Source organism: Hevea brasiliensis, chromosome 8 (assembly GCF_030052815.1).
Source record: "Hevea brasiliensis isolate MT/VB/25A 57/8 chromosome 8, ASM3005281v1, whole genome shotgun sequence".
NCBI lineage: Eukaryota > Viridiplantae > Streptophyta > Magnoliopsida > Malpighiales > Euphorbiaceae > Hevea > Hevea brasiliensis.
In genome coordinates, this window is record NC_079500.1 from 60,237,441 (window position 1) to 60,264,398 (window position 26,958).

Below are 26,958 nucleotides of genomic sequence, written 5' to 3' on the forward strand. Positions count from 1 at the left end.
TCTGATGTCTGCTGGGCTCCCTAGCCAGGTCTCCAGTACCTACGCATGGCAAAAGCGACGCGCTAAGCAATTCTGCTTAGTGGTAACAATATAAAATAATATAAAATAACATAAAATGAAACGAATATGCAGAATGTGTGTTTACATTTTTAGTAGACCTAACTTTTGAATTTAATTTCATTATTATTTGATTAAACTTTGGTAAGGTTTATTATCATTGCCCGAGTAACCCATACAAGTTGACTAGACTGGATAAATGGATAAACTAGCACTGGGTACTAAGTGCCTAAGACCATCACACCATCGGTCACACTGTGTCTCTCGGTGTGCAATAGAACAGCTAATAAGCTGTAATAATTATCAGGGTTAAAACCCAAGTATATCAACTCAAATAACTTAGCCAAAGGCTATTATTTCACGGAATGGCATAGGAGCCATGAAACACAGAATGGCATGAAGCCATATGAAATACTACTCACAGAATCCTTTGGCATGCCAATCTATCCAAACCAATCTTGTTAGGCATACTAGGGCATTTTATACTTTTGAGTTTTACAATTTTTGAATTTAAAGTTTTGATGTTACTATTCACTTTTGAGTCAATCAAAATGTTGACTTTTGCATAGACAATAGGTATATTGGTTTTAATACTCCCAACATACCACATTTTGCTTTCAAAATTTATTGGTATTGGTTGCCCATACCATTTCTAAGCTTAATGCTAAGTGAGCAAAATTTTTAGTTTTCATACTTTAACTTTACTATTCCATTTGTCATTTTTGCGGTGGGAATTTGGCAAAACGATCAACATGAAAGTTGTTCCTTTTTTTGTCTAGTTGAATTTCATTTTTTTGATTCACTCCATTTGGAGTTTTGTAACTCAAGTTATGGTCCAAAAACCACAACTAGCCGGATTGAAATTTTTCTGGACTGACCATATCTATAGCGCAGTGAATAGTGACTGCAACTCACTTGTTGGATAGGTTCTGTTCATAATTTGGGTTAGGTTCCTTCATGAAAGTTATTGGTCTATATCTCAGCTTATTTCTGGTAAAATTTCAGGTCAATTGGACCATTCTACATTGAGTTATGGCCAAATGACCAAATACTGTTCATTTGGTCATTCTGCAGAAATAGACTGCAGGTCACCCGGATTCAAGCAAGCTTTTGATCCACTTGGTTTGGTTTTATGGGCATGGTTTCTTCACCAAATTTGTGCCATTATGTGTCTAGTTTTATGTCCAATTGGTCTTGCACCAATTGAACCTCTACAATTCAAGTTATGGCTGCCCAAACCTACTGGACTCAAGTCCAATTCTGCAGGTCACTACATTCTGTAGGTCACTTTCATCGCAGCCACACCAAACCCAATCCCATCACTCAACACACTTTATTTTTAATTTAAACAGAATTAAATGGTCACTAGTTGACCATTAAAACCTATTTTCATCATCACATGGTCAAAATCCCATTTTTTCCACCCCAAACCCTAACTCACACATTACCCTTCATGCATTTTCATTGCATTTCTTTAATCCACTTAGTAAATACATATTATGGGCAGCCATGATAGTCTTTTAATTTCATTAAACTCAACACAATCAAACCCTAACCATGGCTATAAAAAATCTAGGGTTTACATACAAATGGTATTTAACAATTTTTTTTCTTTGTAATTTACACTCATTCAAAGTCCTTATCATGAATCTAAAGTAAAATTCATAGTTAGGTCACTAACCTCAAAGGAGTGAGATTTTCCCACTTGCTAAAACTCTTCTTTTCCTCTTCTTTTTGCTCCTAAAAGAATCACCAAGGTGTAGGAGCAAGCTTTTGTATTGAGAAATTTAAGTTTTAATGGATGAAAACCCAAGAAATCAAGCTTGGGTAAAGCTTGGCTATGGAGGGCTATGGTGGGAGAGGTGACGCCAAGAAGAAGAAGAAGAGAGGGTGTTCAATTTTTTTTTTTCATTTTGCAGCCCATTTAGTCTCTTTTATATGCCTTGGTGACATGTGTCAACACTTGATTGGGTTGGAGACTTTTAATGACATCCTTATGATGTCATTATTTCAATTTCTTTTATTTTTCCATCCTTTTCTTGTCCAATTAATTTCAATTAAATTTTTAACAACATTTAATCATATTTTATATTATATAAATTATTTATTTAACTGGACAAGTTGGCCCAAAAATCATCTCTGAAGACGAAATGACCAAAATGCCCTCTGTTTGGCTTAACGGGCCAAAATTGTCTGTACTGATTGAAAAATTTTTCTAAATATTTTCTTAGCATTCTAATGCCATAAGAACCTCAATGACCCTTCTCTAGAGTCCCAAAAATTATTTTATAATTTTTCCTAATTTTTTTATTAATATTTGAGTTAATTTTTTTTGTTCCTTATTTTAGTTTAAATATTTTTCCGAATGTTTTAGCTATCCGGACCGACACTGGTCACCGGAACAGTAGACTGTACGGACTAGCTAAAATGAGGATGTTACAGTGCTGGACTGAATTGGGCGAAGATAAATTGGTAAGGCCAGACTTGGTGAAACAGACTGAGGAAAAGGTAAAGATAATCAAAGCCAATTTGAAGGTTGCCTTAGACAGACAAAAATCCTATGCTGATCTGAAGAGAAAAGAAATAGAATACACAGTTGGCGACAAAGTGTTCCTCAAGGTGTCACCGTGGAAGAATATACTGAGGTTTGGAAGAAAAGGTAAGTTAAGCCCTAGGTTCATTGGCCCATATGAAGTCATTGAACGTGTGGGTCCAGTGGCCTATAGGCTAGCTTTACCACTAGAGCTAGACAAGATCCACAATGTATTCCACGTATATATACTAAGAAGATACTGCTCAAATCCTTCACATGTCATCTCCATGGAAGAAATTGAAGTACAGCAGGATTTGACATATGAAGAAGAACCCATACGAATCCTGGCTCGAAAAGTGAAAGAGTTGAGGAATAAGCAGATTCCACTAGTGAAAGTGCTTTGGAGGCACCACAACACTGAAGAGGCAGCATGGGAAAGTGAAGAGACGATGAGACAACAGTTCCCCTAACTATTTGTAGCAGGTAAATTTTGATGACGAAATTTAAATTAGAGGGGAAGAGTTGTAACACCCTCCTCAGAGCAACTCAGTACATTCTCTTTGTTTGGTGACGATTATCGGTCCGGATAGCTAGAACATCCAAAAAAATATTTAAACTAAAGTGAGGAACCATAATTAACTCAGATATTAATAAGAAAAATTTAGGAAAAATTTTAGAAATAAATACAACCAAGTTAAATGAGCCGATGCCCTAGCGATAGGTAATCTATTGGGAAGTTGCGGTTCTTGCAACTAGGAGCCCTAGACCAGAGTAAAAATTCATAAAATAATTTTTGAGACTCCAGAGAAGGGTCATTAAGGTTTTTATGGTATTGGAATGCCAAGAAAATGCTTAAAAAAAATTTTCAATCAATACAAACAATTTTAGTCTGTTAAGCCAAACAAAGGGCATTTTTTATTTTTGGCCGACTTGTCCAGTTAAGTAAATAATTATTATAAAATAAAATGTGCATAAATATTGCTAAAAATTGAATTGAAAATGAGTAGAAAAGAAAAAGAAAAGAAAATGGAATAAATGAGAATTTTGACATCATTATGATGTCATTAAAACCCCAATGACCAATCACATTGTGACACATGTCCTTAACCCATTCAAAATGAATAAAATGGGTAGAAAATGAAAAAAAAAAAACTGATTTCTTCTTCTTCCCATTTTCAGCCGTGACCCATTTCTTCCTCCATTAAAATTCCTTTCATTTTCTCTCTTTCAAACCTTGAATTCTCACCACTAAACCCTAAGTTCTCTTATTTAAAAATTGTCCTTACCTCTTGGGAAGGTGTTTGGCTGCCAAGAAAGCCAAAAAAAGTGAAGGAATTTTGAGTGGAAAAATTCTGCTCACAAGGTTAGTGGCCAATATCTCTTCCTTTCTTTCAATATATATTTAAGGACTTGATTGAGCTTAGAAATTGCAACGAATTGGAAAGAAAACTATAAGTATACACTCTTCAAAATTTTGGCAGCCTTAGAGTATGTTAGGATTTCATTGATTAGGTTAATTTATAGTGGTCCATGGCTGCCATTGAACATGAGTTAGATGTCTTAATTCATTGATTGTATGTATAAGAAGAATTAAAGTTGATGAAGTTAGGGTTTGGGAAAAACCTAGGGTTTTGCTCATGTGTTAGTGAATTAAAGTTTGAATAGTCAACTAGTGACCATTTAGCTATGTATGATGAGGAAATGAAGTGAGTTAAGGCTTGGCAATTGAGTGTGGGTGAGCTGCCTTGGCTGACCTGCAGGACTAAGCATGAGTCCAGTAGGTTTGGGCAGTTATAAATAGAGTTGTAGAGGTTCAATTGGTGCAATGCCAATTGGACATGAAACTAGACACATAATGGCACAACTTTGGTATAGAAACCCTGCCTAGAAAACCAAACCAAGTTGACCTAAAAATTACCCTAATTCGGGTGACCTGCATTCTGCCTGGGCAAAATGACCAAATGAACAGTGTTTATTCATTTGGTCATAACTCGGCGTAGAAAGGTCCAATTGACCTGCAATTTTACCAGAAGAAAACTGAGACATAGACCTACAACTTTCATGGGCACACAAATCTAAATTCTGATCATAACCTAGTCAAATTGCCAACCAAACTTAGGTTATCAAATCTGGTAGAACCAGTTTTGCCCAGAATTTTGGATTCTATCTAGTCCGGCCAGTTATGGTGTTTAGGCCACAACTTGAGCTACAAAACTCCAAATGGAGTGATTCAAAAAAAATGAAATGTAACTAAACAAAATAAGGAACAACTTTCATGAAGACAATTTTGCCAAATTCCTACTGTACAAATGACCAATGGAACAGTAAATATGAGGCTTGAAATCTGAAAATTTTGAATAACTAACACTAAGCTTAGAAATGATATTGGCAACCAATACCAACAATTTTAGAAAGCAAAATGTGGTATGTTGGGAGTATTAGAACCAATGTACCTATTGTCTATACAAAAGTTAACATTTTAGTTGACTAATGAAATGAATAGTAACACCTAAACTTAAATTTCAAGAATTGAAAATTTTAAAAGTATAACATGCCTTAGTACACCTAGCAAGATTGGTTTGGATAGGTTGGCATGGCAATAGGGTTCAGTTAGCAGTACTGCACATGGCATTATGCCATTCTGTGATTTCATGGCTTTTAGCCATTCTGACATTATGTTGATACTTGGCCTTGTGCCTAATGTTATTACAGCTTATTAGCTATTCTGTTGCACACCGGGAGATACATATGTGACCGATGGTGTGACGGCCCAAGGTACTTGATACCCAGTGCCAGTTTATCCATTTATCCAGTCAGTCATCTAGTATAGGTTACTTGGGCAGCCAAAAATGAAAGTGAACAAATTTAATGAAATAATGAATAGAACAGGTACATAATAAATAAGATTACCAATAATGATCGAAAAATTGTCTGCATAAGACATCAAAATATGCACAGCATATTTACTTTCTATTTTTTTTTATTTTATTATTGGCACCACTAAGTATTATTGCTTAGCGCGTTGCTTTTTGCCATGCGTAAGTTCTGGAGAGACCGACCGAGAGCCCAATAGACCACAGACTGTCCGTGTCAACTCATCGACATCAGTGCATTGGTAGGACACTAGGTTTCATTTTGGGTATTTTATAGTTAACTTTTATTTTTTCATACGAAATTGAGTCTCATGTAATGTATTTTGTTATCAATGTAAATAGTGGAAATTATGTGTATGAATGAAAAAGTGAATATTTATTTATGACTTGTACATGAATATCCTATGAAATGAAATGATGAGAAATAGGAGTATATTTGAGAAATATTGAGATTTTGTTGATGAAATGGAGTTTGGGATTGATTGAAAATTTTGGAAGTATTTTTCATAGGTTTTGAAGAACTGTTTATCCATTTTTAGCCGGCACTCTGCCGGATTTTCTATAAAATTTACGGAACCTCAAATAAAATTATGATTTCAATAAATGACTTCAATGAATGATATTTCATGAATTATACTTCATAACTATGAAAGAAATAAATTAGGAAGGATAAAAATGATTAAAATAAAATAGGGTGTTCTGGTACACTGTGTGACATATCTTACTCGGCTATACTGTAGACGGGTAAGGGGTGTCACGTATCCAGCAATTAGAAATCACTTCCCGATCACATTAAGGCAAGGTTTGTGGAAAAGTATGGAAGGATTGCAACCTTGATACAGGTCAGAATACAAGTTCCGGCGTTAAAGGCCATGCTATTGACTTGGAATCCCAAGATTTTGAGCTTCAACAGTCACAACTACTGCTGGAGGAAGTTATCAACTTTGGGTCAGCCTATTTTGTTCAGTACAGGGAGTAGTCATTTGGTACCTTTGATCGGAGTGATCGGATACATAAGTTACACCCCAGCTTTGGTAATGAGGCAGTTCGGTTCAACCCAATTGGTGCCCAATGTTGAATAACTCCATCAAGCTCATTTCTACCATGAACTCAGTCGAGAGGAAGAACTAAAAACATTCCATAAATCTTGGGAGGGTGTCATTATGATGGAATGGTTGCCCAAAGGGCCAAGTACCATGGAAGATTACCTCAGATGGAGGGCAAGCAGAGATCACCCAGTCCCTAAACCAGCAGAACCTAAGGGGAGTGTGCCTCATTGGGACAATCTCTCAAAAGAAGCTAATGCCCATTTGGTCGGCTCTCTACAGGGTTCAAATGCCGAGAACCAGCGACTACAAGAATAGATAAGGCAGTTGGAAGACCAACAACAAATCCTAAAAAAGGAGGTGAAAAGGCTCAAGGAAGAAGAGACGACAGAAATGGTGGAATTTGAGGAACAAGAAACATGATGGGAAAAAGAAAAGATCTCCCTCCAAGGTGCAATAAGAGAGGCAGAAGTTTGGAATGGCAAGTTGCAAGAGAAAATGGAATACCAGGAGATACTCCTGGAAGAATATAAACAAGAAAGCGAAAAGAAGAAGATTGAACTAAAGGAGTAGACACAACATATCAATGATATTTTGAAAGAGTGTGCTAAAGAGAGAAAGGAAAAAGAAAAGCAAGCAACCCTTCATCAAGAGCTAAGAGAAAATATTGACCAGCTAGAAAAAATGATAGCACAAGGGAAACAAGAGCTCCTGCCAGAATCTGAATATGCCTTGAGGACATTCAACCCCGCCAGACAAGAAGAAAGACTCAATGAATACCTCAAAAGATGCCATTGTATTCTAAAGAGTCTCCCTGAGCCAAGGCAATTGTAAAGAATGCTATGTATGAACTACTTAACTAACGAATCACTTTGGAACATTATTTAGCAAAATGTGAATGAATAGTATAACTCCCATAGGAACTATCCTCGCCAGGGTTGTATGAAAAGACAAATGTGCTATATGGACAAGTATCATAGACATGCATTCGATCCAGTCATTCACCGTCAGACTATTAAGCGATGCCACAATAAAGTTGACAAATTATCTTTCTGCAGACTCCATTTTTGGCTATTATAGGGCACCATATCCTTTGCCCAGTTAGGATCCCTAACTCTAATAGAATTTCAAACTAATTTAAAATTTCTTCCCTCAGGAAATCAACATTGCTTCAAGCAAAGCAAGCCTGACCAAGTAAGCAGTTCAACCAAGATGACTGTACTTAACAAGGTCTCGAATAAAGAAGATAATGGAAGACTAGGAACAAGTCCAGAACCTACAGGGATAAGTTTCTGAATTGAGAGACCAAGTCTCAGAGCTCATGAAACTGATAAAGGAGATATCCCAAAATAAACCTGCATCAGAACCAAATTTGCCACTACCTCCACTACTCCCTACAATGATTGATTCCCATCATGCTTCAACCTCTTTCACTTTTCAACCCCCTATCCCCGATCCTACGATCACTGTCAATCCGACCTTCACAAATAATGACTTACCTTTCCCTTATCATCTGGCTGTCTCAAATGCTGAGTTACACCCTTCCATACCAATCCCTCCTATTCACCATACAACTTATTTCCCAACTAAGGGAATGCCTCAAGCAGTAGGAGGAGAAAGTAAAGCAAGAGAAAATGAGAAGTTATCCACTCTGAAAGAGAGATTAAAAGCGATAGAGGGACTGAATATGTACGGCTTAGTAGATGTATCGTCACTCAAGTTGGTGCCAGATGTGGTGGTGCCACCAAAGTTCAAAGTTCCAGACTTCAACAAGTATACCAGAAATTCAGATCCCCGCATCCATCTGGCAACTTACATAGCCAAGATGTCCGCCCTCACTGAAGATGACAGGCTTTTGGTCCAATTCTTTCACGAAAGTCTCTCTGGGGCAGCTTTGAGATGGTGCATACAACTAGATAGGAGCAAGCTGTGCTCTTGGAAAGATTTGGCTGATGCTTTCCTGGAACAGTACAAATTCAACTGTGACGTCGTCCCCACAAGGAGAGACCTCCAAAATCTGATGCAGAGAGAAAGGGAAAGCTTTAAGGAGTATGCCTAGAGATGGAGAGAGAAACCAGCGGAGGTATATCCTCCAGTTACTGACAATGAACTCTGCTCTCTGTTCATTGAGATATTGAACGCGCCATACTTCAATTTGATGATCGGGAATACCTCCAATAGCTTTTTATACATTATCCAAGCTGGTAAAAGAATTGAAGCTAACCTAAGGTTAGGATGGTTGCAAGAATTGACTGAGAATTCTGCAAAGAAAAATCATAGTTTTGGAAAGAAGAAAGAAGGTGATGTGCATTCCATCACCCGACAAACCCAACCTCCATTCTCTCAGAAAAATTTTTGGCCGTACCCTCCTGCTCAAGGGCCGATAATAGCTAACATTCCACCTCCTTTCCCAAATTATCCTCACCCTCTCCCACAATATCCACCGCAAGCAGCTTACCACCCTAGACCACCTGCTCAACCTGTTCAAACGAAGACCACCTCCTCCCCAAAATAATCCAAAACAACAGAGAAACCCTGATCCACCTCTCCCACTTCCACTCAGTGAAATATACCGATACCTCCTCAGTATAAATCAGATAGTGCTTATCCCCCTAGACCCGATTCAGCCACCATATCCTAGGTGGTATGACACTAGTGCCCAATGTGAATATCATGGTGGGGCAGTTGGGCACTCAACTGACAACTATGGAGCTCTCAGGGGAAGAGTACAAGCCCTCATCAAAAATGGGTGGCTAAAGATTGAGGGAAATGGTTCTCTCCCCAATGTCACTTCAAGCCCATTGCCGAATCATGGTGCGGGCAACGGCATGAACATGATAGACTCTAAGGATGAAAGGTTAACTTTGAAGGTAGATAAACTGATTCCTCACTTCGAGGAAATTTTTGCAATAGCAGTAAGAGAAGGTTACTTCTACCCTCAGACACCTAGATCAGCAAGTGATACAGGATGCCCCTACCATGGAGGAGCAGCCGATCATGAGCTGCGTAACTGTAAGGACTTCAAGCAGGAAGTCTTGGGGATGCTGTCACTCAAAACTTTGAGATGCCAGCGGAGGTCGAAGATGGAGGATGAAGTGAACACAGCTAGATTTGACCAGGATGTCTCTACCACCAATCCCGGATTAACCTTTTCTGCTCCAAGCATGCTCACACCAATACCACCAATAACAATCATCCGAACCTTGCCTCAACTCCCAGTTATAAACACCCATGCAGTGCCTTGGAACTACAATCTCCAAGTCTTTACTCAGGAGGCATCCAGCAGTACTTCGGCCCCTACCCTCAACTATACATATACTCAACCTATAACCCCTCCTAAACCATGCTTCGCTCCTCACGAGCACTTTAAAATGACTTATGCTAGACCCTCCAACGATGCTACTCCCCAATCAAACCCAAACCTGTCTCAACCACTAAGTCCTCCCTTCCAGATCAAGAGGTAGAATTTATAACCTGAAGTGGGAGATGTTATGGAAATGATGAGAGGGAAAAAAAAACGGGGAAAGTAAAAATGGGAGAGCCACAGGAAAACACGGAGGATGGGGGTATGAGAATTGAGAAAGGGGAACTTGTTGAACCAAAGGAAGAGGAAGAATTGTTGCTCCAAATAATGAAGCAGAGTGAGTATGACATCATCGAGCAATTAAGAAAGACGCTTGCTCGGATTTCATTATTATTGCTGATTCTGAGCTCGGAAGTGCATCGCCAAGCCTTGCAGAAGATTCTAGATTAGGCCTTTGTGAACCCCGATATCACTCTGGGGCAATTTAAGAAAATTGTTGGGCTAATTCAGGTGTCCAACTTTGTTACTTTCTCGAAAGACGAGATAGATCCGGCTGGCTTAAAGCACACCAAAGCTCTACATGTGACAGTCAAATGCACAGGATGCATAGTTGCCAAGGTTCTAATTGACAATGGCTTTGTTCTCAATGTCTTGCCTAATGCCACCTTGGCAAGACTACCTGTTGACTCATTAGCCATCTGCCAAAGTGCCATGGTGGTCAAGGCCTTTGACGGTACGAAGAGGGAAGTACTCGGGGACATCGACTTACCACTGTAGATCGGGGCATGCACCTTCAACGTCACTTTCCTCGTGATGGATATCGAGCCTGCATACACCATGCTATTGGGGAGACCCTGGATCCACTCTGCAAATGCTGTGCCTTCGACCCTGCACCAGAGAATTAAATACATCATGGGCGGCAAAATCATCACAGTGAGAGGGGAGGAAGCCATGCTAGTTGCCAAGCCACAATCAGTTCCTTATGTGGAAACAACTGAAAAGTCCTTGGAAAGTTCTTTCCAAGCACTAGAGTTACAAGAAACTACCCTGAGGGAAGAAGGGGTTGCAGCTATTGTAACACCCCTTGCTTGGTCTATAGTGTAGCCGAGCAAAGTGTACTACATTCGGTGCCGGAGCAACCTATTCTATCTTGTCATGTACAATATTGATTCATTTATATTATATTAAGTGTAGAAATATTTTTTTTTATCCCATTCTGTCACATCATTTCTCATGTTAATTGTTCATGTACCATATCATAACATTACTCATAAAATTTTCAAATAAAATAAACATGCATTTTATTCATATAACATTACTCACAATAATATACAATTTTATATACAATCCAAAATTTAGTTGCATATCTCAATCTGATTTATTACATACAATAACCAAAATACAAAATCTAACTATACATGAGCCCTACCAAAAAGAACTGGTGAGGTGACAATCTACACTGTAGCAGCTCTGCTCAAGTCCTGTCTAGGCTCTACTACTGCTGCTGCTGTGGCTCTCCTGTACCTACACGTAGTAAGAACCAACGCGCTAAGCATAATGCTTAGTGGTGCATATATTGAAATAAAAATAAACAAATAACTGAAATAATTATTCTACGTGTATTCTTCTAAGGAAATATAAAATTTTATGAATTTTCTAGGTCTTTTACATGTTTATAGAACTTTGGACAAAATAAATTAATCGGAGTCTTTTTATCATGTATCTTATGTTTAATTCAATGAAGTTCACCTTAACAATCTTCTCATATATTTATTTCAATTAAGGATTTCTACTCATTTCTATGCCCAAACAACCTATGACAGACTATAAAGACTGGATACACGGGAGTATACAAGTTAGACAGCCGTATGTCTATCAAGTATACAACGGTCATATCAGGCACAAGGCCAGCGGGCAGGCATAAGCCAGTAATAATAAAAATTGACACTATGGCCATCGGGCAGACATAAAGCCAGTAGAATAATCATCTTAGACATATGTTGTCTGTCAATGATTATCCCTGTGGGCAGTACTGCAATATGTAGTCCCTAATTGGTATACCAATCGATCCAAGCAATATAAATGAGTCTAGGTGTACTTTGGGTAGAATAATATTATTTATAATTTCATTAATTCATGTTATTTTTATGCTTAACAATTTATTCTAATTCATTTCATCTCATATACCTAATTGTTTTATGGACTTTTCTTTAGGTCTAGATTTGGTGCACTGTCTTTACATAGCAGATTGACTAGGATGTGGCCACTGTTTTGTGACACCCCTTACCCGTGTATAGTATACCCGAGTAAGTAATGCCACACGGTGTACTGGCACACTCTAATATACCTTACTTAATTTGTGTCATGCTTTTGAAGCTAATTTATGAAATATGATTTATTTAAGCCATTTATCGAAATTATTATTTATTTGGGGTTCCGAAAATTTTTAAAGGAAATCCGGCGGAGTACCGGCTAAAAATGGAGAAAACAGTTCTTCGGAACCTGTTTAAAAACACTTCCAAATAATTTCCAAACAATCCCAACCTCAATTTATCAATAAATTCTCAACATTAAGATCTCAACAACATTTCAATTCCAGTTCTCAATCATCCATCACATGTGATGATCACATATAAACCACAACTAAACATTTACATTTCCATTCACAAGCACAATTTTCATAATTTACATAAACATCAATATACATTACACAAGTTTAATTACATATGAGAAAACAAAATTAAGTTACAAAATGTCAAAATGACACCTAGTGTCCTACCCATGCAATGAAGTTGAGGTGACACGGACCTTTGGCGAAGCTGCGTATGGACTCACCCGATCTGTGGTCTCACGGGCTCACGATCGGTATCTCCGGTACCTACGGCGTGGCAAAAGCAGCGCTAAGCAATAATGCTTAGTGGTGCAATAATATAATAAAAGAAAATAGCAAGAATTTAAATGTGTAGTGAATGTATATGTTTCATTTGCTTGGTATTTGTATATTATTTACTTTGTCCACTTTTATTCATTTGGTTGCCCCAAGTAACCTACACTAGACGATCGGATCGGATAATGGGTAACCGCCTTTGGGTATCTAATACCTCGGGCCGTCACACCATCGGTCGCATATGCATCACCCGGTGTGCAACAGAACAGCTACCAAGCTGTAAATAATCTCAGGCACAAGGCCAAGTCTAATACAAAGTCAGAATGGCTAAAAGCCATTAAATCATGGAATGACATATTGCCATGTGCAGTACTGCTAACTGAACCCTATTGGCATGCCAAACTATCCAAACCAATCTTGTTAGGTATACTAGGGCATTTGAAACTTTTAAATTCTTCAATTTGTGAATTTCATGTTTTTGTGTTACTATTCACCTCATTGGTCAACAAAAATGTTGACTTTTGGATAGAAAATATGTACATTGACTTTGGCACTCCCAACATACCACATTTTGTGTTTAAAACTTGTTGGCATTAAGTGTTAATACCATTTCGAGTTTAAACCAACACAAGCAGAATTTTCAGTTTTGGTGAGTCAACTTCACTGTTACTGTGGAAATTTGAAGAAATGTAAAACATGAAAGTTGTTCCTTATTTTGTCTAGTTGAATTTCCTTTTTTGAATCACTCCATTTGGAGTTTTGTAGCTCCAGATATGGCTCAAAAACCCAAGCTGGCCGGATTGCCAATCTGCAGAAATTACCATATCTACAGTAGCATGAACAGTGACTGCCACTGCCATTTGGGTTAGGTTCTGGCCATAATTTGGGGTAGGTTTCTTCATGAAAGTTTTTTTTCTATGTCTTAACTTGTTGCTGTAAAAATTTCAGGTTAATTGACCATATCTACAGTGAGTTATGGCCAAATGAACAGTTACTGTTCATTTGGTCAATTCTGCAGAATCAGTGCAGGGTGTCCGGATTGGGGCCAAGTTTTGGTCCTCTTGCTTTGGTCTTTTGGGCATGGTTTCTTCAGCAAAAATGTGCCATTATAAGCCTAGTTTCATGTCCAATTGTCCAAACACCAATTGGACTAACACAACCAAAGTTATGGCTGTGTAATTGGACTGAAATCTCAGTCCATTGCTGCTGTCCTAGGGCAGATTTCACCTTCACTTTACCATACTATTTTTCAGTTCTAATTATGGTCAACTTACCTAAAATGGTCACTAATTGACCATTAAAATGTGCTCTAACAATTTCCCAAGACAAGCCAATTTTTCACTCTTCAAAACCCTAGTTCCATTATAGGTTTTCACAACACCTTAATTATTAACTCCTTTAATAATCACATACACACATGGTTTAAACTTGATTTATAGCCCACTTTAAGTACATCAAAACAATCAAAATAATTCCTTCACAAGGGCTGCCAAAAATTCATAGTATGTGTACACAAAATTCTTGTTCATTTTAGTTACAATTCTTACTCAATTCAAGTTGCAAATCATGAAAAAAAAGAGTTTTAAGTATCTAATGCACTAACCTTGATTAGGGCAGATTTTTCCCAAGCAATTCCTTCACTTTCTTGGCTTTTCTTGGCTTCCAAACACTCCAACAAGGTGTGGGGGTAATTTTTATTGAAGGGATCTAGGGGTTTTGGTGCAAGATAAGCAAGGTTTCAAAGCTTGGAAGCTTGAACTATGGTGGAAACCCTCTCTTTTCTCTCTCTACATTTTTGGCTGGTTTTGGGGAAGGAGATGGCTACTGGATCTTTGATGAATTTAGTCTTCAATTTGTCTCTTTATTAGTTAGTCAAATAAGGGCTTAATTGTGATTGGTTGGTAATTATAAATGACATCACCATGATGTCATAAATAGCCCTTTTTCCTCAATTTCTTTTCTTTCCTCCACTACTCAATTTCAATTTAATTTCTAGTAATGTTTATTCATATTTTATGTCATATTAATTATTTACTCAACTGGACAAGTCGGCCAAAAATCACTTCTGAAGGCGAAATGACCAAAATGCCCTCCGTTTGGCTTAACGGGTCAAAATTGTCTGTACCGATTGAAAAATTTTTCTAGGTATTTTCTTGGCATTCTAATGCCATGGGAACCTCAATAACCCTTCTCTGGAGTCCCAAAAATTATTTTATAATTTTTCTCCTGGGTCTAGGGCTCCTCGTTGCGAGAACCGCAACTTCCCTTTGGTTACCCATCGCTTGGGCACCGGCTCGTTTAACTCGGTTCTATTTTATTCCTAAAATTTTTACTAAATTTTTCTTACTAATATTTAAGTTGATTATGGTTCCTGACTTTAATTTAAATATTTTTCCGGACATTCTAGCTGTCCGGACCGACACCGGTCACCGGAACAGTAGGATGTACGGAGTAGTTACCGGGAGGGTGTTACATGTTTGGCCACACTCCCTTCATAGAATTTGTTTCTCTATGTCTTATAGTCACTCAAAAATTTTTACTACAATTTTTCAAGTTTTGTAGAATTAATTATGGCCAAATCACTGGCCTGGACTAATGTACCCTATTCTACCAGGACTCATGTTTAGATCAGAAACTTTGACTCCCATTTTAGGGTTATTATGTTCATAATTTGAGGGCCAAGTCTAAAACAAAGTTGGAGCCCTGTTTCTTAGGGTTCCAGATCTGTATGACCCAACCTAATTGGAGTTTTCTAATAGGAGATATATCTAAATGTGTGTTCTGAGGTCAAATGGTTCTTTTGAAAATTTCCAGAATTTATATGTTAACTTAACCTAATTAATTGACCTAGTTTCCTAGGTTTCTGGGTTTTGGTTAAAAGATCAATATTGTATATCTATGTCTTATAAAACTTTTTCCATTTGTTTCATTTCATTTGGATTTTTATAGACCAAGTTATGGCCATTTTGCCAAAACTGGTTGGGTGAGCTTTAGTCTAGAAAATTCTGGGCAGAATGGTGTAGGTCTGTTTGGTGTCCTAACTTGAGTCAACAATTTCATTTGGTTAGAGGCATTTCTGGGCTTGGTGTTCTCAATGAAAGTTTTAGTCCTAGGTCTAGTCTTTCCACTGGTTAAAATTCAGGTCATTTAGGCCAAATGAACATGTAGGTCAAATTTTCTAGGTTTAAGGTCTGAACATCCGGATTGGGACAGTAAATTGGTCAATTTATGGATAGAATTTGGGCATGGTTTCTTCATAAAAAATGGGGCATTTTGTCCTAGGTTTCATCTCAACATCATCCATTTCAAGACACACATCAATTTCCTAAAAGTTAGGTCAAAAACCCTAACTCACAATTCTTCAATTCATGTAAACACATACCAATCAATTTGTTCATCATAATTACTCATCAATATCACTAATAAACACAAATAATTTCCTCAAAACCATCAAACCACAACTCATATAATGGCTGCTGAAATTTAGTAATTTCCTATCCCTACAAATTTCTTTTAATTTTATATTAATCTAACTTAATTTAGCAAGCTTGTCATGCTTATAAAAGAAATAGAAATAAATTAGTGCACTAACCTCTTTGAGATCAATTTAAGCTCTCCAAAACTTCAATATTTCTTCTCTTTGTTACTACCAATAGCTTTCCCAAGACTAGAAATGAATTTTTTGTGAAGGGAGTATGAAGATTTATGGAGGAAATTAAGAGAAATAGAGCTTGAAAAAAAGAAGAAGCAATGGAGCTTTTTTGAGGGAATGGTTCGACCAACTCTAGAAAATGGAAGAAGATGAGTGATTTTTGGGTTTTTTTTTTATCTCATTTTAGCCTTTTTTATGAATTCTTGTTGAATAGTGATTGGCTAACAAATTTTTATTACATCATGCTTACATGTGCATGATGTCATAATCCTAATTCAATTTCATTTTCTTTTCTTTTCTTTTCTACTTAATTTCAATTTAATTTGTAGCAATATTTATTCATATTTTAGATCATAATAATTATTTATTTAACTGGACAAGTTGGCAAAAATCATTTCTGAAGACGAAATGACCAAAATGCCCTCCGTTTGGCTTAACAGACTAAAATTGTCTGTACCAATTGAAAAATTTTTCTAAACATTTTCTTGGCATTCTAATGCCATAGAAACCTCAATGACTCTTCTCTGGAATCCTAAAAATTATTTCATGAATTTTCTCATGGGTCTGGGGTCGGTAATTGTCTTTACCGATACTTCCCCGTGCGATCACCCATCGCTAGGGCACCGACTCATTTAACTTGGTTGTATTTTATTTCTAAAATTTTTCCTTAATTTTTCTTACACTTATTTGAGTTATTTATGACTCCTCACTCTAGTCTAAATATTTTTCCAGACGTTCTAGCTGTCCAGACTGACACTGGTCACCGAAATAGTAGAATGTACGGAATTGCTACAGTGAGGGTGTTACAGCTATGGTTGCAAAGGTGATGCTTAAGAGCAGATACGAGAAGGGCAACGGATTGGGTGCCACGTTGTAGGGAATTGTTAAACCCATACCGGCTATTCAGAAGATCGATTGCTTCGGCCTAGGATATGAGGAAGATGCTCTCACGGATGGATGATTTTGGATGAGGAACACACTCCGGGATCAAAGGTTTGACCGAAGAGTCGGGGAAATGAAAGTGGTTTCAAAAATCACAGATGTTTTCACCAAACCGATCATTAAGAATCCAGAGGAAGGTGAAAAATCTCCTGAAGAACCATCTGTTGATGTCAAACAACTGGAGTCCCTATATGAAGCCTTGATCTCACCGATTGCTGAGGGGTAAAAGCTAGATAATTGGGCAGCAGAAGACATTCCTATGCTCAATCTCGATTAAAGTGCATTTTGTTATCAACACTTGATCATTTTATCCATGGTGACAAGTGTAGTGCTGTAAATGGAACCCTTTTTTTATGATAAATGAATTAATGAATTAATAGCACGTTTTGCATCCAATTCTCTTTTCCTTAAAATCCATTCATTAAATATACTCCACTCTCATTTCTTCAAGACCATTGACCAACTCACACCTAATAATTCAATTGAATCAGAAGTTCCTTATGTTAATTTTGAAACTCCCATAACTGCCATTACTTCAAGTGATTCTGAAGAAGAATCTGTAGAAGAATGGGGTGAAAAAGATGAACCTTTCCCAGTGCCTTATGGGGATGAAATGCATACCATAAATCTAGGGACTGAAGAAATAAAGAGGGAACTTAAAGTAGTAAATAATGGGGAATTTTAGAGTATGGTCAGCTTGCTCAAGGAATTCATTGATGTATTCTCATGGAGTTATGATGATATGCTTGGATTGGATCCTCAAATAGTAACTCACAAGATCCCTTTGATTCTTGGGATGGTTCCAGTAAAACAGAAGTTAAGAAGAATGAACCCCAACACACTGCACAAAGTTAGGGACGAAATTAAAAGGTAGTATGATGCTGGATTCCTAGAAGTGGTCAAATGTAACACCCCTATTTGTATAGCCTCGTATATTTCACTATTCCAGTGTCCGGTGTTGGTCCGGACAATTAAGGGGATTAAAACCACACTTAAGACAATTAGAAAAGCCCTAAACCCATAATTGCAATTAGTTAAGTATAAATAAGAAAAACAGAACATAAGAAGTTAAATGAGCCGAGAGTCACAGCGATGGGTGACCTTCTCGGAAAGGATTGCGAACTCAATTTAAACTCAAATTTTGAACTGTAAAATGTGACGCTGCAGTCCTTATGATTATTGCGAACACAGTGGAAAAGAGAAAATCACAAAAAAGAATTGTTAAGCCAGTCAAATAATTAGGTCAGCGATCTAGAAGAAATATTGAATTATTTGCAAACCGGATCGAACCAGCGAGGGGCAATTTGGTCAATTGACCCTAAGAGCTGACTCCTGACCTAACTGTCAAATAAAATTGGAGAAAAGAAAATTTTAGAATCGAGAATTAAATTAAAGAACAAATGAAAAAAAAAGAAAGAAAAAGGTGAAAGGTGAATGACATCATGCATGACCTCATGCATGATGCAATAACTATTATAATTAATAAATTTATTTAAATTAAATTATGGTCTTCCATAAGGATTAATTTATAAAAGAAAAATTAAAAAAAAGAGGCAAAAAGCATTATCTTCCACAAATTTCCGTGAGCCCATCTCTCACTCTCTCCCTCTCCGCAAAAACACCATTGAAGCTCATTCTTGAGCTTGAAAACTTCAAGATCCCACCATAGAAAATAATCTTGCCAAGGTTAAAAAGTGTTTGGGCAACTAGAAAACAAGGTCCAAGAAGGAAGAAAGAAGAAAAGAAGAGGTTTGAAGAGGAAAAATTTTCTACACTAAGGTTGGTAAACTAAACTTAACTTTCTAGTTGAATTAATGGTGATTATAGCATGAAGAACTTAGAAATATGGTTGAAATGAAATAAAAACATAGTTGAAGGACTAAATGTAATTTTCAGCCAGCCATGTACCATGAAGTTTTGATATGTTCAATTTATTTAAGACATGAATTTGACATTGGTTAAGGTTGAATATGTGATTAGCGTAGTAAATTGGGTATGAATTAATCAATTGCATGAATTAGGGTTTTGGGCACCTAGGGTTTGGGAGGCAAAAATGTGAGAATTAGTAAAATGGTGTGTTTGACCTTGTTTAAGATGAAAAATGGTCATTTGTGACCAATTGAGATGTGTTGGAAGTGTTAGAAGTGAGTTTAAATTCGGATTGAAAATGGCCATGCTATAGGCAGCAGGAACAAGGTCCTTTTGAGGGGCCAAAACTAAAAATTTACAAGTCTAATTAGTGTGAGGCCAATTGAGAATGAAAATAGACACAAAATGACACAATTTTCATTTAGGAATCATGCCCAAAAAGTGACCAAAACCTAGTGAACAAATTAACTAAATCTAGACTTATGCAGTCTAACCTCTACAAAAATGACCAAATGAATAGTGTTTGTTCATTTGGCCATAAAATGGGCTAGGCAGCTCTAAATGACCTGAAATTTTACCAGTGGATAGCTGAGATATAGAACTAAAACTTTCATGAAGAACACAAACTCAAATTATGCACTTAACCAAGTCATTTAGCCACCCAAATTTGATGACTTAAAACTGCTAGAACCAGAATTGCCCAGAAATCTGGGTTAAGTCTAATCTAGCAGCCATGATTCAAATGACTATAAATTTAGCTACAAAACTCCAAATGGAGTGATTCAAAAAGGAGAATAAAGTTAAGACAATAGGAACATTTTCTATGAAGAAATTTTTGCCAAATTCTAACAGAAAAATGACTAATGGAATAGTGCAACTTAAGACATCAAAACTGAAAATTTACAAATTTGCCTAAAAGACTTAGAATTTAAGTAAACAACCAAAACCAATAAATTTAGTAACCAAAATGTGGTATGTGGGTGAAGTTGGAATTCCCATACCTATTAAGCCTTAGAAAGTTAACAAATTGACTTGAATAGTGTAGTAAATAGTAACCCCGAAACATAAATTTTGAAGAATGTCAAGTTTAGCATATATAAGCTAGATAAAAGCGAATTTGAATTTATTTTTGGATTTATGCTAAGTTATGATACTGAAACACTATGAAACTGTGTGTTTCAGTGGAAAAGAATACCGAAAAGGAACCCGAGGTGTCGAGTCAAGGCCAAAAGGCGACTCATATAAGGTTTGTGCACAACGTAGAATTTTTGTAAATTTCTTCTGCATATTGTTTTGAATAATTTAAAATATTGAATTGTGACATCATTGTGATGAAATATTTATTATGCTTTTGATTTAAATTGTTGAAAGTTATTTGTGTATATTTGAGATGGCATAAATGTTTAGTAAATTATTAAGATAAGTTTTGAAACCATAGTGTCATGACCATATATTTGAACACCTCACTAGCATGACTAGTGGGGGTAATCAGTTTTGAATTTTGATTCCTTCTCTGGCTGAAGTGTTGAGGTGTGTGCCATTAGAAGAAGAAATTGAATGGATATCCATATATTTGAGCTAGCTAGCCTTGTGATGTGACTTCTCCTTATCCTCTTGCTATTGAGATTATATTTGTTTCGAATGGCATAATATAACTGTGTGTTTTTATGAAATGTGTTTTGAGACGTTTGAAATAAAATGGATTGAACTAAAATCTTGTAAATCATTTTTGTATTGATATCTCATGTTCAATTTAAATATTGAATAAATGTGATTTAAATTCTACATAAAGTTTATTTTAGTATGTTGTGCACCACTGAGTCCTAGTACTCTGCGATGGCTGTTATTGCTGTCGCAAATTTAGAGACTAGAGGAGCAGCAAATTGAGCTATTGAGGATTGAGGAGCTACCTACTTGAAGTTATCAGGTATATTTTATACCCTGACTGTAAAAAAATTATTTTGATGTATGTAATGTATGTAAAGGTATGGACATGTAAAACTAGTCTTGAGCAGTTTGTATAAAGTTTGTAATAAATTTTAGTTGGATCTTTCCTAATGTAAATTTTAGTATAATGTATATAAGTTGTTTTACATTTAATTACATATGAATGGAAGTATTTTATTTTAATTTGAATGCAAGTAATTAGTAATATTTTGGATGGTATTTGAATTGGAAATTGTGGATTTGAATTTTTGGAAGTTGATAAATGATATTGAAATTGATTAGGATGATTGTGAATTTGAAGAAGTGGTTGAGATAAATAATTGGAAGTGCTTTTTATAGGTATTTGAAGAACTGTTTTCTCAAAATACAAACGGCACTCTGCTGAAATTTTTATAAAATTTGCTAAAAAATAAAATGGGCTAAAAATTTTAACTAGTTTTTAACTTTAATTAAATGTTTAATACTTATTAGAAAATGCTTACCACTTATAAAAGTAAGAAAATTGTTTTAAAATCCCTTATAGGGTACTTAATGAGTTATCGATAGGTGAAGTTTGGTAGTTCATTAGGTATTCTACGAAATTATGTTATGCCTTACAGAGGGGTAAGGTGTGACATGTTTTAGTGGTATCAGAGCAAAACTTTTGAAGTATGTTTTAACTTATTAATTTGCGTCTTTTCTTTGTTATGTACAATTGTTCAATGTCCTTATTTGTTACATATAGTGCATTACATCATAAATATGAACTAACGGAGGAAATCTCCATGGGTTACTTGTTCAAGAGATACCCTAACTTCAGACTGAAATGGAAGAAGGGGATCGCTCAGTCGAGCAATCTGTTCAAGCTGAGGCACAAGGGGAAGCACCAGCTCTACAAAACGTCAGTGGATCAGTAGTACTAGCCTCACAATTGCCGCAGTTTCCTGTACATTTCGCACAGTAGATGGCTGTGATGTTTCAACAAATGGCTGGGGGTGTGACACCCCTTACTCGTCTACAGTGTAGCCGAGCAAGATATGCCATACAGTGTACTGGAACACCCTATTTTAATTCAATCATTTTTATTCTTCCTAATTTTTTTTTTCATAGTTATGGAGTACAATTTGTGAAATATAATTCATTTCAGTCATTAATTGAAATCATAATTTTATTGAGGTTCCGCAAATTTTATAGAAAATTCGGCAGAGTACCGGCTAAAAATGGAGAAAACAGTTCTTTGGAACCTGTGAAAAACACTTTCAATATTTTCAATCAATCCCAAACTCCATTTCAGCAACAAAATCCCAATATTTTTTTCAATAACATTTCCATTCCTCAATCATTCATCTCATATGATAATCATGTAAAAGACATAAATAAATATTCACTTTTTCATTCATAAACACAATTTTCACTATTTACATTAATACCAAAATACATTACATAAGTTTCAATTACATATGAGTAAAATAAAAGTTAATTACAAAATACCCAAAATGAAACCTAGTGTCCTACCAATGCACTGACGTCGGTGAGGTGACACGGACACTATGCAGAGCTGCATAAGGTTTCACCCAGTCTATGGTCTACTGGGCTCTCGGTCGGTCTCTCCAGTACCTACGCGTGGCAAAAGCAACGCGCTAAGCAATAATGCTTAGTGGTGCCAATAATAAAATAAAAAGAAATAACAGAAAATAAATATGCAGTGAATGTATTGATGTCTCATTGCAAATAAATTTTCGATGAGTATTTGTAGTTGTACTTATTATGTACTGGTTATATTCATTATTTTAGTAAATTTATCCACTTTCATTTTTGGTTGCCCAAGTAACCTATACTGGACGACTGGACTGGATAAATTGGTAAACTGGTACTGGGTATCAAGTACCTCGGGCCGTCACACCATCGGTCACATACGTGTCTCCCGGCGTGCAACAGAATAGCTAATAAGCTGTAATAACATTAGGCACAAGGCCAAGTATCAACATAATGTCAGAATGGCTGAAAGCCATGAAATCACAGAATGGCATAATGCCATGTGCAGTACTGCTAACTGAACCCTATTGGCATGCCAAGCTATTCAAACCAATCTTATTAGGTATACTAGGGCATTTTACACTTTTGAGTTTTAAAATTTTTGAATTTCAAGTTTTGGTGTTACTATTCACTTTATTAGTCAACCAAAATATTGACTTTTGCATAGACAATAGGTACATTGGTTTTAATACTCCCGACATATCACATTTTGCATTCAAAATTTGTTGGTATTGGTTGCCAATACCATTTATAAGCTTAAAGTTAATTGAGCAGAATTTTCAGTTTTCATACCTTATTTTTACTATTCCATTAGTCATTTTTGCAGTGGGAATTTGGCAAAATGATCAACATCAAAGTTGTTCCTTATTTTGTCTAGTTGAATTTTCTTTTTTGATTCACTCCATTTGGAGTTTTGTAGCTCAAGTTATGTCCAAAAACCACAACTGGCTGGATTAGAATTTTTCTGGACTGACCATATCTATAGTTCAGTGAACAGTGATTGCAACTCACTTGTTGGATAGGTTCTTGTCATAATTTGGGTTAGCTTTCTTCATGAAAGTTGTTGGTATATATCTCAACTTATTACTGGTAAAATTTCAGGTCAATTGGACCATTCTGCACTACTGTTCATTTGGTCATTCTGCAGAAATAGACTGCAGGTCACCGAGATTGCAGCAAGCTTTTGGTCTACTTGGTTTGGTTTTATGGGCATGGTTTCTTCACCAAAATTGTGCCATTATGTGTCTACTTTCATGTCCAATTGGCCTTGCACCAATTGAGCCTCTAAAGTTCAAGTTATGGCTGCCCAAACCTGCTGGACTCATGTCCAATTCTGCAGGTCACCTAGGGCAGTCACACTAAACCTAAATCCCATCACTAAACACACTTCATTTCTTATTTACCAATAACCAAATGGTCACTAATTGACCATTAAAATGTTCCTACACCAATATAGGAGCTAAACTCCAATTTGCTCAAAACCCTAAATTCTCAATTTCTCTACTCTTCCATTAACCTACAATTCAATGTGCTAAATGTTAAGTTCATATCAAGGGCAGCTTATATACTCATTTAATCCAAAGAAATCATCAAAACTCTAATAAATCCATGGCTGCCAAAAATATAAAGAGAGTACATCAAAGGTTTTCATTTGAATTTCTTATAAATTTCAAGTTAAATCAACTTTCTAGTCATGAATTTAAAGAGAGAGGAAGATATTGGACACTAACCTTATTAAAGCTCCCACTTGAGCTTGTCAATCTTCAAGATTTCTCCCTCTAATGGCTGTCTAAATATGATTTAGGGTGTGAGGATAAATTTTAGTGAAGTGAGGATGAGGTTTTATGGTATAAAGGGTGAGGTTTTAGCAAGAAAAAGAGAAAGCTTTAATGGAGATAATGAGAGAAAGAGAGGCTGCCGAAAATTGAAGGAGATGAGCAGAATTTTTTTTTCAATTTTTAACTCCTTTTTGTCCTTTTTAATTGATTTAAAGGTGCTTGTTAAAAGATGATTGGTGGACCTCTTTTTAAAGACATCATATGATGTCACAATTAAGTATTTTCTTTCATTTTCTTTTCTTCTTTTCTCAACTCATTTTCAATTCAATTTTTAGTAATATTTATTCACATTTTATATTATAATAATTATTTACTTAACTGGACAAGTCGGCCAAAAATCACCTCTGAAGGCGAAATGACCAAAATGCCCTCCGTTTGGCTTAACAGACCAAAATTGTCTGTACCGATTGAAAAATTTTCCTAAGTATTTTCTTGGCATTCTAATGCCATAGAAACCTCAATGACCCTTCTCTGGAGTCCCAAAATTTGTTTTATGAATTTTCCCCCAAGTCTAGGGCTCCTAATTGCGAGAACCGCAACTTCCTACTAGGTTACCCATCACTTGGGCATCGGCTTATTTAATTTGGTTGTATTTTATTTCTAAAATTTTTCCTAAATTTTCTTATTAATATTTGAGTTAATTATGGTTCCTCACTTTAGTTTAAATATTTTTCCAAACTTTCTAGCCGTCTGGACCGACACCGATCACCGGAACAGTAGAATATACGGAATTGCTACAGGGAGGGTGTTACAGGGGGTATGCCTGCTCAAGCTCCACCCTAGACACCGATGGTACAACCACTGCCTCCAGCCAGATAGTATGACAAGTTATTGGTGCATGGAGCTACTGAATTCAAGGGTACAGTAGACCCTTTAGAGGTAGAGCAATGGTTAGAGAGAATGGACAGAGTGTTTAAGAAGCTACACTACAAAGATGAGCTGAAATTTGAATACTCCGTGTCGCTACTGCAAGGGGATGCGTATGATTGGTGGAAGACCATCCCCCACAACTTGGTTGAATCACCAGTACTAACCTGGGATGACTTCATCAGAGAATTCAACCAAAAATATGTCCCAAACGCATATGTGGATCAAAAGTTATAAGAATTTCTGAGTCTGAAATAAGGGAACAGATTAGTGGCAAAGTATGAGAGGGAGTTCTCCCGCTTAAGCCACTATGCTGAGAGTTTCCTTTCTACTAGCAAGGCAAGGTGCAAGAGATTTGAGACGGATTTGAAACCCAGTTTGAGGATGCAAGTAGTGGGATTCAGACACAATAATTTTTTAGAACTCATTTCTCAAGCACTTGAGTTGGACAGAATTGAATCAGAAGCGACCCCAGCAAAAGAAAAAATAGAAAAAGCTGAAAAATCAGAGAAAGACAAGGGTGAAAAGTCAGTAGAGCCAAGTTCTATTGGTACCTCTGTAAAAAAGAAGAAATTTAGTGGACCTAGCAGAGGTCGAGGTGGAAGATTTGGAAGGGGCAGATTCTCTGGACAGAGGCCCCCTAGGTCAAGTCATCAGTCAAGTAGGGGTTCACAACCTACCCACCTCTGTGAGACTTGTGGCAAGATTCATGGGGGAGAATGCTATTGGGCTACAGGTGCCTTTTTAACTGTGGAGGCAAGGGCCATCTTGCTAAAGATTGCACTAGTGCTCCTAGATATGGTCCAACTCCTATTACTGCCGAGGGATCTATTCAGAGTCTCACTCTTAGAGGTTCACAATTAGTTGGTGGAGGAAGAGGTATAGGTAAAGAAACTGCTTCAGGCAGTCATGGTGTGACACCCCTTACCCGTGTACAGTATATCCGAGTAAGCAATGTCACACGGTGTACTGGCACACTCTATTTTACCTTGATTAATTTTTATCATAGTTTTGAATATAACTTGTGAAATATTATTTATTTAAGTTATTTATTGAAATTATAATTTATTTGAGGTTCCGAAAATTTTATAGAAAATCCGGCAGAGTACCGGCTAAAAATGAAAAAAACAATTCTTCGGAACCTGTGAAAAACACTTCCAATAATCATATTCAATCATCTCAAACTCCAATATCAAAATCTTAACATTTTTCAATTTCATTTCTCAATCATTCATCTCATGTGATAATCATGTATATATCACAGATAAACATTCACTTTTCTATTCACAAACACAATTCTCATTATTTACATGAACATCAAAATACATTTCATAAGTTCAATTACATATGAGAAAATAATTATTAGTTACAAAATATCAAAATGAAACCTAGTGTCCTACCAATGCACTGAAGATGGTGAGGTGACACGGACACTATACAGAGCTGTAGGATGGTCTCACCCAGTCTGCGGTCTACTGGGCTCTCGATCAGTATCTCCAGAACCTACGCGTGGCAAAAGCAACGCGCTAAGCAACAATGCTTAGTGGTGCAATAATAAAATAAAAGGAAATAACATAAAATAAATATGTATTGAATGTATCGATATTTTACTGGTTTTGTACTTGTTA